Genomic DNA, 19,860 nt, shown 5'->3' on the forward strand with positions numbered 1-19,860 from the left:
GTTCTTTCTATTGCTTTCACCACTCCCCCATACACCCTCACTTCCCATCACCAGTGCCTTAGCAGAAGCCTATTAAGCCCTCATAGGAGCTGGGGGACCTCATAGTGAAACAAGTGGCTTCAGGAGGACTGCTGGGATCTGGGTGCGGGGGTGTGCAGAGGACTGGGTGACCTCCAGAAGTCCCTGGAGTCCCCTACTCTTCTGAAGAGGCTAGCCTTGTAGGTTTCCTGAGAGAGTCTGAGTTCGGGGCTGGCATCTATCATTCCCTCCAAAATACAAATAATCACCAAATGCGTTCAAGCACTCGGTAGCCTGGATATTCATTCCAGCAATTCTCTGTGTGGACGGTGATTAGACCATCATTATCTTAATGCTTCTTAATTTATCTTTCTGATTAGCAACTTACCATTTTATTTGCAAAAAATAGCCTTCTGCTGGGTGGAAGCCAGCCGAGCACAGCAGCTGTCATTTTCCCGGCACTAAATCAGGCCAGGCTGGCGCTGGGTCTCTGCTGACACTATTTCTCGTGCGTGTCCCAGAGCAGACACGCACGTAACATAATCCATCATGGGCACGTAGATGGAAGGTTGTCGTGTCCTCAGGCAGCAGGCTCACCTCTCACTCATGGGAGGGACTTCTGGGGTCTGAGAAAGAGACCGTCTCCACCCAAGGAAGGGACTCTGGATAAGACACCCTCACTCAGGGAGGGGCTCCCAGAGTTTCACCCTCCTACTGTTCTTATGGGATGCCTGTGAGCCAATCCAGTGACCAGACTTGGTACAAAGCCCACAGTGTGTAACCCATAATTGTCACTACCATCTGAGAAGCACTTGTCAAGTGCCAGGTATCACGTGAAGATCCGCAATCTTATCTACTGCTCACAACAGCCCTCCAGGTGAGTGCCATGATGGTGGCTTCCATTCCCAGTAGGGAAGACCAGGGCTGAGAGCAGTCACAGGCCTTGTGCAAAGCCCTTTGACTCTAGGTGGCAAGGCTAGTTCTCAACCAGATCCTTGGGACTTTCAGAAACCACAGTCTTAACTCCCACATTCTGTCACCTTTCTGAGCAGAAGACATGAGCCTGAGAGATGAGAGATTTCAGGTAGTACTCCTGAATGGTGGCACTTTCCTGGTTTCCCACCCACAGACATGCTCCTTATCCAAGTCTCTTGCTCTTTCCCACGCTCCACCAGCCAGAGGAATTTGTTCTCTTCTTTCAAGTGGTCACTGACTGTCTTGTCTTGGGTCACAGACTGTTTTCCTTTTAAACCGAACCTTCTGTTCTCCCATCTCCGAACCCTGGGCAGATCACACTGCTTTCTGGTATCTGTTTCCTTCTAGAAAAAGCCTTTCTTGTTTTCTGCCTGTGAGACTTACAGGTCATGGCCATGAGCCCACAGCCACACTACCGTTATCCCTCACTCTGCTGGGTCGTTAAACCCTGACCTCACATGACTCAGTTGTTCTGGTTCCTCCTGGATGCTCAGGAACATAAGGGCAGGGGATCCATTACTGCTTAGTCCCCTCGACTCACTGGACTGATCCTTAGGCAGAGGGAGCTCATTGTCGTGCTATGCCTTCAACTCGCTCTCTTCATCCACATAATCCTAAATTTTCCTGCTCAGCACTAAGCAGTGTTAGTATACTCTAGTCTGTGTAGTAGTCATTAGCCACATCTGGCTGTTTATTTCACTTTAAAAAATAACTTTCTCTCTCTCCCTCTCTCTCTCTCTCTCTCTTCCTCCCTCCCTCCCTTTTTGTTGAGGGGGCTAATTAGTGCTTTACAGTACAATCACTGACATATGCATATAATTTCATCATATAATAGGGCCCCAGAGTTTTCTTCCTATCCACCCTCCCCTTTCCTCCCCTGATTCCTTTGCTTTGGTGCATAAATATAATTTTAAAAGATTTATCTACAAAGGAGAGAGGAGCAGAGAATCACTCAGGCCATATGCAGTGCTGGATATTGAACCTGGGACTTTAGGCTTCAAGGCACATGCTGTACCCACTGTACCACCTCCCTGGCCACAACACATCTGGTTGTTCACATTTAAATGCCAGCTCAGTCCCCCAGTCTCCCCAGTCATATTCTTCTCACTGCAGAAAGTTCTACAGGACAGCACGAATTGAAACAATTCAGTCCTCTAAGCCCACCTGAAAACTTCCTTAAATAGGTCAAATGTCTAGAAGGTACAATATAATGGGGTCATGGTTGAAATCTCCCTATTACTGATTTATAGGAAACAATGCTTTTCAAAGTGTGGTACCCAGGCATCAGTATCACTGGGGAGTGAGCTGGAAGTAGAAACCCATGGCCCCTCTCAGAACTACAGAAGCAGACTGGACTTGGTAATTTGTGCCTCCCTCCTGACAGAGGGTCCTGAATGTAAGCTTATGAATAAATTGTGACATAGATTCCTTTTACAGGTGAGGAACTGAGGTGTGGAGTAGGTGGTAATGAGCCTGAGGTCACTGCTCACAAATGGGCTGAGGGAGCAAGGTATCAAACCCAATCTGACCAGGCTCTGAAGTCCCTGGGCTGAGTGGTTTAGACTGGGCTGGCAGAGTCCTCTTGATAACTGTCTCTGCAGACACCCGGGAGAGTCTCCTCATTGAACAGGCTTGCCAATGTAATGGACAGAATTTTAAAAGATGAAACAATAGATTTTTTTTTCTGTAGCTGCAACCTATGTATAATTGTGCATCTATAAATTGGTGATAGACCCAAGTTGGAACCCAAGACAGGACAAAGGCTGGCCAGCCCTTCTACAGGGCAGCCACACAGCACAGCCCTGTTGTGTAGCAAACAGGAATGTGGTGGGCCTGGGGAGCTCACAGGCCAGGCCCTGTCCGCTCAGGACAGCAATCACTTCTGGATCTTTCTAGTCTGGCCAGACAATTGACTAGGGGATTTTGTTTGGCGGGAGCATGTGAGTTCAGAGGGCTGGATTTCTCTAAAAATAAAATTCTTCCTGGATAGTGATAACTTTGCATTTCCTGAGAGTTCCAGAAAACCTCCAGAGACTCTCTGAGGGGATTGGAGCTGGAAATTGCTACTCCTTCTTTCATCAGTTCAGAAATCCCCAGGCCAGCAGGTCGGATTTCACAGGAAACAGAACACAAGGTTTGCTGTGTACAGAAGGCATGCTCCTAGAACATTCAACAGACATCTGCTGAGCCCCTCATCTAGACACGCTCCCTAATTTCAGAGACTCATTTCACCCTGGAACGGCCTGCCATCAAGGCTGTAGGATAGGCACCTACCTCACAAGCAGAGAAAAGAAGCTGCCCACCCCCACCACAAAGAGCAACCAGGACTCACCCTGGCTTGGCCCGCTTTGCACGTCCTCATTCTTTGCTGCAAACCCTATCTCTGGCTGGAATAAATCCAGAGGAGAGACGTGATCTGGGGACCTGGGACCCCAGGCAGGATGATCTCAGGCCAGCAGCCAGACTAACAGAGAGGGAAGACGTTCTAAGGAGGTTTGTACAAAAGGGGCTGTTGTGCACAGGGCTCCCTCGAACTTTCTCCCACCGAATGACAGACCACACCCCAGTCTTTCGAGCCCCTTCTGCAGCAGTTCTCAGCTGGGGCTGGTCACCAATTCTTACAGCTCCTAGACCTGAAAGTGAACTGAGTACCACAGGAAAGTGACCAGACCTCGACATATACACACTGTACAACCTTGGCATGAGAGCTGAGGTTATCACCCTGATTAGCAAGCTTAGAATTCTTTACTGAAGGAAGGGATCAAGCACAAGGCTTAGAGTTCTTTCTTTTTCTCATTTTTATGAGAAGGATACCAGAGCACCATTTAGCTCTAGCAAATGTGGTACTGAGGATTGAACCTGGGACCTCAGACTTGTACATCCTGTACTCTAGTGCTGAGCAGACCCCAGGCCTGGCATTGCTCCTAAGTGTGGACAGCCCCCATTCCAGCAATACCATCCATCCAGAGTATCATTTCCTATCCCTGTCTGTCTTCCCCTGAGGCCTTGAGTCCCCTGGTTAGACATGGTGGAGCCAGTCTCTGCCCTCTGAGCAGGTCACAGGATGGGGGGGGGGCAGGGGACTGTCACCGTAGCTGCAGGGACAACACAGCACCAGGGGTGGCCAGCACCTTGTCACACCTGTGTTGTCACAGGTGGAGCTGCATAAGCCACAGGCTACCCCTGGAGGAGGGCTGTGTGGGTTAGAGAGTCTGGGAATCTCATCCTCTAGGTCTCCTCATTACCAGGGCATCTACCCATCCCCTACAGAGGACACAGCAGGAACACACGCGCAGCCCCCTCCTGCAGCCTGTGACACGCATGCTGCTGTTGGGCAGCTCAAGTCCAGGAAGGAAGGCTATCCCCTAAGTACTGAAAGAAAGCTAGGGAGGCCCAGTCCACTCTCCTGCATAGACAGGCTGCTGTTCATCTTTCCCTGACATTTTGGATCCCATGGCAGAGTCCCACTAAGTTTTTAGTGGAGTCACGGCCTTTCCCCTAGCCCCACGCCCCATTCAGGACCCCAACACCTCCCCAGATGCCCATGGTTTGAGAGAGGTGGTTATAAGCTGAGCTTCCCTCAGCCCCAGGAGCCTGGGTGCAGGTTCAGCCTGTCATGAGGTGCATATCAAAGCCAGGGTTTAAAAACTGTACTGGGAATAGTGCAATTATCTCGCTTCACCACATTTCTCAGCCCTGACTGAGGTTTAATTAAAGCCAAGTAAAAACACAGAGTCACCATTCCTGATATCACCCTCACTGCACGCCAGCTTGGGGGTGGGGGGAGAAAAGGAAAAAATTCTTTTATCAGGGACTTAAAATTTATTCTGTGGGTATCTTCCAGCTCAGTTGGATATGATGCCTCCATAACAGCCCCTTTAAAGAAAAAATATATATTTAAGATATATGTAGAAAATGAGTTAATCCCCCTAATCTCCTTGAGTTGTACCTAAAACACAGTTTCTTGCAGGTGACCTTTTCAGAAGAGGCTGTTCCTATGGCAACTGCATTGTTTGATTCAGTCAGGAGAAAAACGCTGCATGGAAATGTATTTAATTTTGCTTAATTTGATGCTGTATTTAACACTTGCGCAGGCTAACAGGAGAACAGCCTGGGAGGCAGGGCCGGCTCAGAAGCCCCCCTGACACTCTAATGCACTCAGAACTTGCCCTGGGCTTAGCAGAGGCCTGGGAAGACGACTCTAAGCAGACAGGATACACCCTCACTGCCCCCTCCATCAGTGCTGGGCCACAGGACAGACATGGTGAGTGGACGGCACAGGCCACACACATGGATGACACAGTTTTGGACCAAGAGCCCAAAGGCTTGTCTCCATCTCATATGTGAAGCAACGGAATCCCCAGGACCCTCAGGTGTGTTTTCACTCAAGGTCTGAGTCCCCAAGTGCAAGTCCCATCTGCTCAGGGACATGCCAAACTTCCTGGGAGCTGTCCAGGTGCAAGTGGATGCCGGTGAAAGACTTGCCTATGACTACTTCTCCTTTGATGTGATCCTCGTCTTCCAACCCTGGAGAGGAACAGCCAACATCTGCCCTTCCTGCAGAGCAGGGCAAGTCAGCCACCAGGAATACTACCTGTAGGAGCACTCTTCTCCCTAGCTCTTCAACACAAGCCCCACTGCATATCCAACACCAGGCTCAGCCATGTCCTCACCATAGACAGCTGGGACTCCCAGGACTGACCCCGCCATGCCTTGGGCTTCCCACCTACCGAGTAGCTACCAGGAGCTAAGCCTGCTTCTGTTTCACCCACTCAGCTGTGCCTCCCCCCCTCCCCCCCACTTGGCTGTCCTTTGCTGTGACTTCTGTGCTTCAGTGAGTCCCCGAGGACGCGGCTCCCTTGCCTGTGTACTTCACACAGGTAACTGGTATGGGCTTCCCTTGCCACCTAGCCGCTGTCTCTTTCTCCTCTCAGAGGTTCCTGCTCAGCTGAAGAGCTTCTCAGAGCCCTCAAAGGCCTTCTGTAGACAGGACAGCTTCCTGGACATTCCTTCCTTCCTCTCGACTTTAGCACCTGAACCTCCACGTCCTTCTCTGCCACTCTTCCTGCCTTCACCGCCATGGGAGCCAGCAATGCCCATGAGGACCACCACCCAGCTGCTGGCCCCTCACTTCCTGAACCTTCCCAGCTCCCTCGAGATCATTCTCTCGGCTTCGTCATGCTGTCAGCAACTCTTGAGAAGCCACTTCCATCCTGCAGTGTAGCCCTGAGCTCCAGCCTGGTCAGCACCACCACCTCCCCAGGGCTCTGCTTCCAGGTGGGCAGGACTCTGGCCCTGGGCCCAGGTCTCTTGCACTACCTGGAGCCTGTGCCACAGAGGCTGAACATGGAGAGGAAAATGACAGAAATCCACTCACTAGACCCATGACAGGCAGGACCACAAATCTCACTCAGTGCTGGCAGAGAAGCGGATTCACTTCCCTGGAAAATTCAATTTGCCCTCCTCTGGGGAGGCTCCCACATTTCCTCCTCTTTCCTCACGTCTCAACCACTCCTGCCCCACTCCATCCTTAGCTGGTTGTATACTCAAGAAAAAATAGATTTCTATAAGACAAGAACTTGCCTTCCTATCATCCAGTCAGGTACTGTGTCTGCGTCTGAACCAAAGTCCTGTGCCCACCACAACCCCAATTTCCATGGAAACTGTGGTGGCTCCAGGCCAGGGTCAGTGCCTTCCTGGAGCTCCAAGCTCATTTTCCTCTGTGCCATTTTAAGAGCTTCGTTGCAACCCTTCTCCTCCTTTGCATCGCCTTTCTCTCTATCTTTCCATCATTTTCCACTGGTGAAAAATCACCCCCCTGGATAGCAGATGGTGTGGTTGGTGGTGAAGTGAATGGGGATGAGACCTAAAGGTGCCCACCTGAAACCTAGCTGGTGTCGGCTGCAACACCACTAAGTGACAACTAAGCAAAACATGGGCCACCCGCATCCCTCCTTTACACAGATGCTTCCTTGACCCACTCCATTCCTAATTTATACCTTTTACTGTGTTTTCATTTATTCTTTTTTTTCTTTTCTGAAAGAGAGAGAAAGTGGGTGGAGCTATACCAGAGCTGTCTTATCTCTGGGATTGAGCTTGGGACCGCATGTGTGCAAGCCCTGTGCTTTTCTGAGCTCTCTCCCCAGTCCTCTCCCTCTTTTTCAACTCCTATTTGCAGCAGATCCATTGGAGGGAGTCATCCACACTCATGCCTCCACTCTCTCCCTTCCAGGGTCTCCTACAGGAGCAGGCCAACCCAGTGCAGATCGAGTGTCAAGATCCCCCAGGGCCACATCTTCACTGTGACCTCAGCATTGGCAGTAGCAATTTTTCTGTCTCCACATCCTAAGACACCATATTCACCTGCTTTCCTCATGCTTTGCAGACACACCTGCCTCCCATGCGGGCCCATGCTAACCCACAGTGTCCTGTGCCCTCTTCCTGGCTGCAGCTCCTTGCAGCAGGGCGACACCAGGCCACAACACCTTCCTGCATGCTCAGGTCTCTCAGGTTTGCACCTCCACTGTGTCTCTCCTGAGCCCCAGACACCTGTGCCCCACTGTTTACTCACACCCTATTTTGGTGTCTAAAACGCATCCTCCACTTGGCATATGCAGAACTGATTCTTTCAATCCTGTCCTCAGATACAGGTACCTCCTCCCGCCGAGCTGAATACAGGAGGCCTAAGGAAACTGAGTTTATGCTAGAAGCATCTTGCCCTTCTGGGGTCTCCACCCCCTTCCCCAGGACCCTGGGGTTACAGAAGGCCCTGTGGTACAGTGGTTAGGGACACTCCCTTCCTGGCCCATACAGACCTGGATAACGTGGCCTGAGCAAATGAATAGAGTTCTCCTTGACCATAAAGTGGGGACAATAAGAACACCTAGCTCAACGGGCCCGTATAATGTAAATGAAGCCATAAATGCAAAGTGCCAGGCTGCAGAGCACGGCAGAAATGAGGACCATGCCAGAGGCTGCCCTCCCAAACACACACCCGACACAGTACCAGACACTGGCACCACCAGTCTCAGCATGGACACCCCTCTCCAAGAAGCTACCAAGACTCTCCTTCTCCCTCCTGCTCTGGAGTCTTATCAGCACATGCCCTATGAGTGCCACCCTCTCCAATGGCACTGCTCAGCAAGGCCATGAGCACTTAGCCAGGTTCTTATTGACTGTAGAGGGAAAACCAGCAGCACAGCACACTAGAGCTGCAAAAAGCGCCCCCCAAACCACCTCATCTCTCCCACTCATGAAAACCATGAAAGAAAGTGTGGTCTGCAGAAGCCCATAAGTGACAGAGCAAGGCCAATGCCCCCACCTTCCCAGGGCACCAGGGCCTTCATAAACAGTCCCTGCTCCCTGGGATGCTAACTTACTCTCCGCACCACTTCTCCTCTCTCTCCCCTGAGGGGGGAGGAGGTGCTGGAATGGAGGAGAGGGCTGGGGGAGATTCCCACTGCCTCCTCCCTCTGCCCCTCTCACTCCCTCACCTCCTCTGTCTTCCCCCCTTTCTGTTCCGGTGGGCTGCCTGTCTTTGCTGTTTGCTCAGAGGTGTGCTGTTTGCTGAGCTGCTTTCATTTTCATATTACCTGGGATCTTCTTAGCTGCTCCTCCAGGCTCTGGGAGAACTTCAAGTGGGGAGGGGCATGGCAGGCGAGAAAGGCAAACATCAGCTATGATCTCTGTGCCCACCCGGAGCTGACTCATTGTCCCAGCCACCCGCCTTATGAGCGTGATTCTGCCCTCTGGCTGGGCACTCGGGCCCTCACATCAGGGAGATTCTGGGGAGCAGGCAGGCAGGAGGCTAGCACTGGGCAAGCAGGATGCACATTCTTTCCACTCCAGGCAGATGCAGCAGGCCAGCTGACTTGTGCTTTTGGGTGGGAGGTGTGTCAGGCAGGCCTTTGCTCTGCCTCCCCTGTAGGAAGTCCTATCTGACTACAGCCAGACCAGATAGTGCACTGCCAGGGAGCTGCATCAGCCCAGAGACAAAGCTCCTCAGCAAACAGCTGCTGCTCTTCTACACATCCTGAAGCACCCCTAGGGCTAAGTGGGCACAAACAAGGAGGCTGCACTTCTTGGAGGAAGCTGGGTGTTGTCCCACTCATGAGATCAAAGCCTTCCCACTTCCAAGGTGCCTATCCACAGAACACAAAAGCACTATCTGGAAGGACCTGTGCACAGCTATGTCCATGGCAGTGCAATCTGCCAGACTAGCCACAGAAGCGACCAGAGCTTCCACACGTGACGAGTAGAAGCACAGGCTCTACACGGTGGGACACAACTCAGCTGTAAGAAAAGGTGAACTTGCCCTTTGTTCCAACATGATGGAACTGGAGGGGGTCATGCTAAGCGAAATAAGCCCGAGGGAGAAAGACAAGGACTGAATGCTTTCATCTGTATGTGGGGTACAAAGAAGCAGGACAGGGGAGCAGGCTGAGTCAAGCCACACCAAGCCCTTACATTCTGCACACAGAACTGAGGTCGCCAAAGTGGGAGCAGGTGGGAGTGTGCAGGGTCCCAGTGATTGTGGTGGAGGGAGACTGTGGTGAAGGCAGAGGGAGAACATACCAGGAAGAGGTATGAAACTGTACCCCTAAAACGTGAAGCCTGGCAAACTAATTTATCTCAATAAAAAGGAGTCTCTAAAAAAATCCTATGGAGGGCAGGGGTAGACAGCATAATAGTTATGCAAACAGACTCCCAAGCCTGAGGCTCCATAGTCCCAGGTTCAATCCGCTGCACCACCCTAGCCAGAGCTAGGGGAAAAAAAGCCCATGGAGCACCCTTTTTCTCCTCACAGACTCAGAGCAGAATACGGCTGAGTCCTCTACACCATTAGGGGTGGAGGGGGCATTCCCCAGGGCATATGGCTATTCCAGTACATGGGGTGTCAAACTGGATCCCTGTCTCCCTACAGTCACAGGACCCTGGCTAGTCCCTGGCTCCACCACATCAGTGGCTAAGCCCAGAGCTCAGAGTACATCTCGGGGTTGGGCAAATGTTAAATCAGATGATGTGTACTTAAAACTGTCAGTGACCTCTCATCAGAGTCAGGCCTTTCCTTCCATCAGCCACATCACTGAAGGAGCCAGAGCCATGTTCACTGAGGTGGGAGCTTCTGGAAAACACTGGCATTCTTTTCTGCTACTCCCATCTTCCTCCATACTCTTGAAGATGCAGAGCACACCCACTGCCATGCTCAACCCCCTTTCTTCCAAATCACCATGAAACTTGTTCCAAATGTTTGAGGTGATGAACATCAGGTCTGGTTATTAGATATTTGTCAGGTTTAATAAAAGACATCTAGTGGCTCCGAGCTTGTCTGGTCCCAGGGTTGTCACTGTAGTGTTTCTGGCCATGGCCCTGCCAGGCCCTGAACACTAGGGAAGCAAGAGTAGCTTTTATTAACAGGGAACCACTGTCTCAGGGGTGGGCACAGCTGGCCCCTGATGGTACACATTACAGCCACCACATTTGCGGGCTCCAGAGGCTATGAGAGCTGGGAGCAGGCTCTCCATGCTAAGCAAGAGAAGAGCCCATGCAGGAGAAGCTTCATTGACCTGGTGGAACTCTACCAGAAAAAGTCATCAGGCTGCTGCTATCTTTCCTTAAAGATGCTATTTTCATGACAGGATGGACATGAAAGGGCTAAATAGGACTGGGTCCAGGACCTTCTGGGGGGATTTCTGAGGGAATGTCACCTCTGACACCCACATGTCTAACAGAAAGCTCCCAGGCAGTCTGCACAGAGATTATTGACTGAGTGGATGACTGGTGAGAAGAAAGTGAATGGGTGTGTGGGTGGATGGATGTATGGGGAGATGGGCAGATGGATGTGTGGGTGGATGGATGGATAGATGGATTAATGTGTGGGTAGATGGGTAGATAGGTGAGTGGATAGATGAATAGATGGATGGACAAAAACAGGAGCGGCTTAGAGCTACAGCATTTCTGTAGACCGACATGGGATGAAGGAAAAAGCTGGGAAGCTACCCAGTACAGATGAAGGGATAAGAGCTTCTCAAGAACTAGGAGTATGAAATACACATTCAGACAGCAGTCATCATTAGAGAAGCCCAGAAAGAGATTGAGTCTACAGAGAAAACACAAAATCCAAGTAGAACTTGATCTTTGGAATCTGGCAGAAGCCCACTTTTTTCCCTAAAAGCAGGACTAATGGGTCAAGCTGTATTTGCAGAATTAACACAAGGTTCCTTAAAGTCATTCTGAGAAAGAAAGTCTGAATAGACTTTGGGGCTGGGGAGGACTCCAGTAGTGTTTGCTGTAAGCAGGAGGAGTAGATGGGAAGACACATCACAGTAACGTCATCCAAAGCTCCCTGAAGACAGGCTCCTTAACTACTGTCAGAGACACAGACATCCAGTCCCCAGGGTCGTCCCTGCAGAACTTTCTGTTCTGTCCCAAAGGCAGCCAAATCTCTTTGATCCCAGCTCAATGGAGGCCCCTGACAGGCCTGGCCACCCCTCCCACAGAGTCACTCTCCCAAAATAGCTGGGTGTGTCAGGGGCTCAGACCTAGGGCCCAAGTGAACAGGGTGCAGCCGTGGTTCCTGCTTTCTTCCCACCATCCTATTTTGGGAGACTCACGATGCAGAATGAAGGCACTTGTCAAGAAGGCAGGGGCCCACTGGCTTTCCTGGTCTCCTCAGTGAGACTCAGGCTGGGAGACTGCCCTGACCTTCCATACAGGGACAGGCAGCTATCCTCAAAGCCAAGTGTTTTTCACGGGACACTGGGGGGTCCACCCTTATTTCTTATGCTCCAAACCCACACTTCTGGTCTGGTCCTGGACCACAAGTAAACAAGATGGTCAGTGTGGCAACACACACTAATTATGCAACAGGACGACAAGATGATAGTCCACCAGGAGAAAGCACTCACAAATTCTTCATGAAAAAACTCAAGTCCAGGCCCTGGAATATGTGCACTTTCCCTGCTCCCAGGTAAACTATTTTATTCTTCATATTTCAGAGACGGAGAGACAGATGCCACAGCAGCAGAGATCCCCAGTATCAGGGCTTGACCCTGGGCTGCTCACAAGCAAGGCATGTGTCATTCCCTATGAACTATATTGCCTGTCCCTAGCTGCCACCGCTAACCCCACCCCACAGCAGTTAGCACTGTGGGAGCACTGAGTTACTCACATGCCAGCCAGACTCCTCAAAGCCTAGAGAGGAGCTGTTCTACTAGAGCCCTCAAGATAGCCATCAAGAGAATTTAACAGGGGGAGGCAGTGAGCAGAATCTCCCAGAACTGTGGCCATTACCATCTCCATCCCATCTCCTCCTCCACTGCATCTAGTGCCCATGACAGTGTACTTATCTCTGGGGAGGCTTAGCATTCCTGCAGTCACTCACAGCATGGTGGGACTCACCAGAATGCCAAAGCATGGTGCCTCCCCACCCAGGTACATAAAAAAGGACATGTGTCTCGATTTCCACTTCCTCTGGGACATGGGGTACCAAAGACACTTGAAGAGACCCAGACCACCCCTCCCTGTGCTGCTGAAGATAGGTGAGTTTCTCCTCTTGCTGGACAGGGGACACCTTCTTCATTAACCCCATGCCCAGGAATCAGCCTGCCAAGGGACTCGGTCACCTGCCAGACTCAGTCACACCTGGACAAGCATGAGCAGGCAGGCTGGCTTCCCAGGCTGGCATTAATTGTAACCCATGTGCTATGATTACAAAATGGAATTAAATGACACGCCAAATTAAAGAGTTATTTTTTCTAATAAATATTTTGCATAGGATGTGTTCATAATGGCATTAATTATTTACACTGCCATATAGAGAAAGCATAAATACAGAGAGGGAGAGATCAGATGGTTCCTGTAGGAGAAATAAAACGAGAATCTCCATCAGGATGATGGATCCCTGCCTCTGATTTGGAGGGGGGTGGGGGCTGCAAGGCAGGAGGGAGAGGGACTGCTAGAGAGCAGATCTGACAAGCATTCTCTGGGCTTTTGAAGGAGGAATATGTTAAAAATGAAAGTGAGTACAGCAAGTTTAAATATTTAATACCTGCATTAATTCTAATTCACACTATCTTTATTTTTCAGATTAAAAATTTACAAGAATTCCCATCTCTTTCATCCTCTTCCCATGAGGCAGTTAACAGCCACCCATCCAAGGACCACCTTCAGCAGCACTGTGGGGGTGAGAAAGGACATGAGGACATTAATGCCCCTAGGATGCCATCCTTCCACCAAGCAGCTCCTCAAGCTTATTCTGGAAGCCTATGTTTCAGGGATTCTGGGGCTCCTGGGATGACTGATGGGGCCTAGAGCTATGGTCACCCCAGAGGGCCACAGAATTGCTGCACCAAGCTGTGGCTGTAACGTGCTTCCCAAGCCCAGAGGAGACACTGCCCCTGGTGACCTCTCCTTGAGCCCACAATCCCTGACCTCTGGAGCTTTTATGCTCAGGCCTGACAAAGCAATTGTGTGCACGTTCAGTGCTGCTGCCGAGAGCCTGAGTGAATGAGTGCGCAAAGGAAGAAAGAGCGTCCTGAAGGTCACGGCTGGGGGAAGGACACAGGGGTGTTCCTTGTGTATGTGCACCAGCTCAGGCATCAGCCCAGGCCTGGCCAGCAGTTAGGGGAGAAAACTTCATGCTCATCAGAAATGCAAAATGCATCTGTGCTCACTCCTTCCTATCTTCCTTCCTTCCTAGCATCCTTTCTTCCCTTCCTTCCATTCTTTCCTTTCTTTGGTGGATGTGGCTTTGCCCATGTGTGATTTCATCACTCCAGGTCACAGTTTTGACTCAGACAGGAGCAGACAACACTGCATACTGAAAACTCCCCTGTTGGCACAGTTTCCCCCATGTGGAGGCCAGGCTGGCACATGAATCACATCTGTGGTCATGCAGGCGCCCTACCTAGCAAACCATCACTCCAGCTCTGACTCCTCTGAACAGACATCTCCAAGCAGAGGTGGACCCCACAGTTCCACGATATGGCCGAGGTGCCGTTACCAGCCTTCACTGCACACGTGAAAAACCTGGGTTCTGAAGCTTGTGTGCAGGTCCCAGCAGTGCCCATTCCATGTCAAAAGTCTCCTCATTGCCACCATGCAGCATCTCTAGCATGTGGCCCCTAACTCCTGGACAGAGAAGGAGGAGGAGGCCTGCTCCCTGACTCCTCTGGGGCAGTCTGCACAGTGAGTCTGCAATCCCAGAGATCAACGTGGGGGACCAAGTGACTGCACCTACCCATCTGGGTCCCAGTACCTTTGCTCCCTTCTTCTGAGACCCTCAGTAAGCCCCTGTTCCCCACCTAGGAGCTGCTGACACAGTTGTCTCAGAGTTCAACATTCCTGTGACCTTCTATGCTCCAAACTGTCAGACCCAACATGGAGACTTCTCCCTCCCCCAGCACTTCCCCCTCCCATCATTTAACACAAATTCCTGCACAAAACACCTTCATAAACAGTGCTGATTAGCTCCTTGTTCTAATCAGGCCTCTGCTCCAAGACAATCCCTGCCCCCAGTCCCCAACCCCCCCATATGTGCTGATTCTCCAAGTGCCTATAAATCAGCAGAGCACGTGAGCAAGTGCTGTTTCTCTCTCTTGCTTTCACATGCACACATTCATATAATCCTGCACACTCACAGCCAAGCACACACTCATACTCATGTTCACACACACTCATATACACATACAAAGCACACACAAACACATTGATACACAAACACACAAGCATACTCACAAGTAAGCACACATACTCATACAAGCACTCATACATACACACACACTTAAGGTATGCACACACATGGACACACACAGCTCCCTCTGTCTCTCAGAGTGCTGAGCAGGAACAGGCCTGTGGCGGGGATCAGAGCTTATTGATTTGGCACTGGGAGATGTTTGGGGTTGTATGTTGTTTACACTCTCAGGTACCTGCTGGAGTGTAGTCAGCCCATCAAGAGACGAGCAGAGCTAGAAAACATGGTAGCTTAACAGCTGTAGAACAGAATCCCTCTGCACATTCCCCCTTCCTCTCTCTCTCTCACATGATTCAAACAGTGCCCTCCTGAAGGGCCTAGTGGAGGGCAGGATGGGGTTGGCTTAGAAGGACTCTCTCCAGAGACAGCTCCTCCCCCATCCAGCGCATCCTTTTGTTTGCTCCTGGTCAGAAAATCTCCCAGGAATAGTGTTAAATCTGTAAGGCCCCCGAGCAGGTCCAGACACTGGGGTAGACCAGTTGTTCAAACTTCCTCAACAATATATACCCACCCTTTCTAATTGTTTGTTAAATTTTCAGATGATGAGTTTGGGGGGAGGGTTGGCAGAAAAGAAGGTAATTTAGCCAAATGAATATGCTGGCCAGGATCCACTCAGTTACTGGTGACAGAAATAGAAGAACACAGTGTGATATCTTGTAGGAATAAGACCTCTTTCTCCTAAGGGTTTGAAACAGACACTCTCACCTCCATGACAGCAAAAGACAGATGTGAGGCCATTTGCACTTGAGACCCCAGTGCAGCACAGTGGAGCCTCTCATTTTCTCACTTCTTACCACTCCTCGTTCTCCTGCCCTATGGGCTTGAGCTCTGTGAGTTAAAAACCTATGTGTGAAGTAGGAAAAAGCACAAGGGTCTCACTTGAGTTCCAGATCTTTTTTGCAGGTTGGTTTTGCCGCTGAGAGGAAAGGGGCTTGAGGACTGAAATGACAAAGGCTTCCAGGGCTGATGACAAAGTTGGGGTACCTTCAACCTAGAAGGAGAAATAAGATGAAGGGCACCACAGGTCCCAAAGGTGCATCTTAGATGTTGCTGAGTAATATGGATGAAGATGGTCATGGAGTTTCTTCTACAGGCTACAGGCTGGTGGGTTTATTCATGGGGTTTGAAATCAGGGTGCTATGAAATCATGGCCACATATGCTAAGGAAGCCCTGAGTTAAACTGGGTTCCCTCTCTTCTCTCTCTCTCTCGCTCTCTCTCCTTCTCTTTGTCTCTATCTTTCTCTCTTTCCTCTTTCTGTGAAAGAGTTCAAAGCCTCTCACATGTGTGTCATGGCCAAGCAGCCTTCATGGCCCAGTTTTAAAATGCTATCTACCTACAGAGAAGGAAAAATGAAGGAGAGGGGAAGAGATTGAGAGAGGAGAGATACCACAACACCATCCCATCCACTGTGCCGTCCACAGTGCTGCCATGTTCTACACGTCCCATATGGTAAGGTGTGTGCTTTACCTGCTGAGCCTTCTCCTAGGCTGTCAGCTGGGTTCTCTTTAGTGTTGGCCTTATGAAAGGCTTTACAATTGCAAGGAATCCTGGTGCCTTTCAGAAGGAGGAATTCCATGGATTTTCCCCAATCAGGGCTTGTTTTGGGGAGCACAGACCTCAGACAACACTCTCATTTTGCAGAGGAGCCAGAGGAGGACGGGATAATTTCTGAAACTGCCACCCCTCTGAATGGCCAACATCCCAAGGGACTGCTCTCCACACCTGTTCCCAGGAATTATGGCTGCAGCTGTGTGCCTGAGAGAAAGGACATCTGTCCCCTCCTTTCATGGGGGAAGGGAAGGGGAGGGGAGACCAAGGCCCTTTGAAAGTGAGAAACCATATATCAGAGTGGAGGCGTAAGACACTTGGGTGAGACCCCAAGAACCCTCTAGGGCTCTGCAGATCTGCCTGGTCCTCACTGATGCCCCACTCCAGTCACTCTGTTTCCCTTGGGCCTCAGTTTCTTGTCCAGAACACAGGCCAAGGGCCTTTGGAGTTCTAGGTCTTCCCCTTCACCTCTCACTAGGCTTTCCATCTCAAAGTATCAGGCTGGCACCAGCCTGCTCAAGGCCAAGTTCATGCCCAAGAATAGTGATCATTCTACCCTTTAAAAGTGGGTGGAGGGTCAGGGAGATAGCATAATGGTTATGCAAATAGACTCTCATGCCTGAGGCTTCCAGGTGCCAGGTTCAATCCCTGGCACCACCATAAGCCAGAGCTGAGCTCTGGTAAAAGAAAAGAAAAAGAAAAGTGGGTGGGTGGGTGGGTGGGTTGGTGGGTGGGATGATACCATCCTGGTCTTTTCTGAGGTCTTGGAGCAGCATGGTTGGAAAGCAGGGCAACCCCCTCAGAGCCAGGACACACCACCCCTCCTCCAGACCAGGAGCCAGCCAAGCAGCTGTCCTTGGATCCTGACAAAGACCCAAAAGTCTTGTGAGCAGGCCAAGCCAGGAGGGGCTCACATGGGCCATGTGTGGGCATGGGGGCAGCATAAAGAGAACCTCAGTCAGTAGAAGAGAGTGCCTGTCAGGCCCTCCGTCCACGACCTTTGTGCTGAGATCAGCCTGGAGAAGACCGCTTTCTGTGGGAACCCTGTCTGCCCCCCTTCACCCTCCCTCCTGGCTCCTCAGCTGTACGCCTTTGGGCTGAGCTAAGTCCACAACCTGGCTGAGTAGGGGAATTGTTCTGAGAAAGTGGCCCGTTGGCTGTTGCTATGGAAACCGACATACCACAGTGCTGACCCCAGAGAGGTTTAGCGCTCCCCCAGCAGGGATGCCAGCAGCTGGACTGCAGCTGTTCTGCCTAAGTGGGGGCTGGAGCTGCTGCCAGCAGCCCTGCTGTCTGCTTGAACCATCCCCACCACTGCTGCCCCTCCCCCTACAGCCAGGGAGAGAGCCTCTGCATCTGCCCTGGCAGGGTGGGCTGGACATGGGGGTTGGCATCACCTTCTGGTATTTCTGTGTAAACTGAGGTCCAAGGGAAAGGAGCAACTGCCTGGCAGTCCTGTGCTCAGGGCCTGGCTGAGTTGGGCTGGAACCTAGAGCTTTTCTAGGGCACCTGCTGGGAGTCCCCTGCTCAGGCAGTCAGGAAGCATCATGGCCTGTGTGGGGATGAGGAGTCATCACTGAGCTGGCACAGGGAGCCCCAGGAAATGGACCATAGAGATAGAAAGAGGGAGATGCAGGGAAGAAAAGAGAGTGAATTAGGGAGCAGGGAGGGGGCAGGTAACAGAAACAGAATAGAAGGAGACAGAGAGGTGACAAGGGGTAGCAGAGAGAGATGGAGGAGAGAAGCCCCAAATGCTGAGGGGACACAGGGCTCTGAGCCCCCCACACGGCACACAAAGAGCCAGGCCCTGAGCACTGAATCAGATGGGGCTCTGGAGAGGCAAAGGCAGAGGGGATATTAAAACTGGCTTCAGGGAAGCATATCTTGCCATCCCATAATGCTATGAGCTCCCCAAGTGGCCTAATGCAAACACATCAACCTGACTCTCCTTTGAGTGTGAAGCCTCTAGTTTCAGGCCCGGCTAATCCATGCAGGGTCGCAAAACAAACAGCCTAGCCAGAGGTGTGCTGCCTCTCACCATCCCTTGTGGGCTGCCAGACACAGCTTCCTTTCATCCCTGTGCCCCCGACTCTGCCACCATAGCTCTGACCCTCACCCCCACCCCACAGGTCAGCAGTGCCCCCACTTCCCCTCCTCATCAAGAGCTGGGTCTGAAGTCAGTCGGTGCCATGGCAGCAGGTGCCCCCACCTTGGCTGAGCGATCCTAATGAATTAACACCCCTGTTAATACTCTTCCTCTCCAGCCACTGAAAGCTGCTGTCTGCTGGCGACTGGAGGGCAACTGTACCCCATGTGCCCTTTGCTGCTGTTGGGAAGTCACTCTCTTTATGAGAACAGCTCAAACCATGGTTTCGTTGCACAGACTTGGGACTCTGGGAAAGCCCCAGCACTGCTACATCCTATAATTGAGGCTAGCTCTGCCATGTATTGCCACAGTTGGTTTTGCACATAGGATGGTTCCACTAGAAACCCGGTCTCCTGTAGTGTTGGCAGAGGTCCACCATTCCAGCTGCCTCCACACCCTCTGAGCAGTCCAGTGGTCAGTTACAGGCTCTGAACCTTGACGTGTGGCCGAGAGGGCCTGGCCAGAGGAGTCTGAGTCTGGAGCCCCTGCTCCTGGCCATGGAGAAGCATGAACCTCTTACCTAGCCCAAGGGTGGGGAAGGAGGGGGAAGAGCCAAAGCGCACCAAGGACATCCACAGCCTTAAGGGAGACAGGATTGGCCCAGCAGCAGACCCCTGAGTGCCGAGAGCTGAGAGCTGAGGGCACCCCTTCTGCCTTGGAGAACAGATCCCCAGGGAGAGCTCCCAGTTCTCAGGCCGTATGCAGGCACTCAGCTTGGCTGTGACGGGTTTTCAAACTAACTGTGGTTGTGAGGGAGAAACTACATCTGCTGAAGCACCCCAGAAGGGGCCCTCCCACCAGAGCCCCCTGCCTCTGTCCTATTTGGGAAAAAGAGACCCAAGGATACCAGGGGTGCAAACCCCTATCCTGACAGCTCCTCTTGACCCTCTCACTAGTCCTTCTAAGGCGAGCCACGGGCCAGGCCCCACTTTGGGATATGCTCACATTTCACCTGAATCGTGACCAGCATTTATAAGCTACACAATCACATTTCATTTAAATCCCTGCCACCTCCTGTGATGTGTTGAGGATTATCCCCAAGCTACAGGGGAGCTGAGGAGGAGGAAGAGGAGGAGGAGGAGGAGAAGGTGGTGGTGGTGGTGTCAGCCCAAGGACTTTGTAGAGGGTAGGGTGTGGGAGGGGGGGCAGGTAGTGCCATTCCACAGCCCTCAGCCTCTTTTTTTAAAAATTTAAAAAATTTCTTTACTGAGGGATTAATGGTTTACAGTTGACAGTAAACTACAATACATTGTAAATGTGTAACATTTCTCAGTTTTCCACATAACAATCCAACCCCCACTAGGTCCTCTTCTCTTGTGGCCTCTTGGTTGGCTTTCTGTTTCCCACAGAATCTAGTACATGGGCAGTGGTTCCCTAACATCTCTGGCACAGCAGAAAAACAAAGTTGCCAAAGAAGG

The sequence above is a fragment of the Erinaceus europaeus genome, chromosome 20, assembly GCF_950295315.1.
Source record: "Erinaceus europaeus chromosome 20, mEriEur2.1, whole genome shotgun sequence".
In the NCBI taxonomy this organism is placed as follows: Eukaryota; Metazoa; Chordata; class Mammalia; order Eulipotyphla; family Erinaceidae; genus Erinaceus; species Erinaceus europaeus.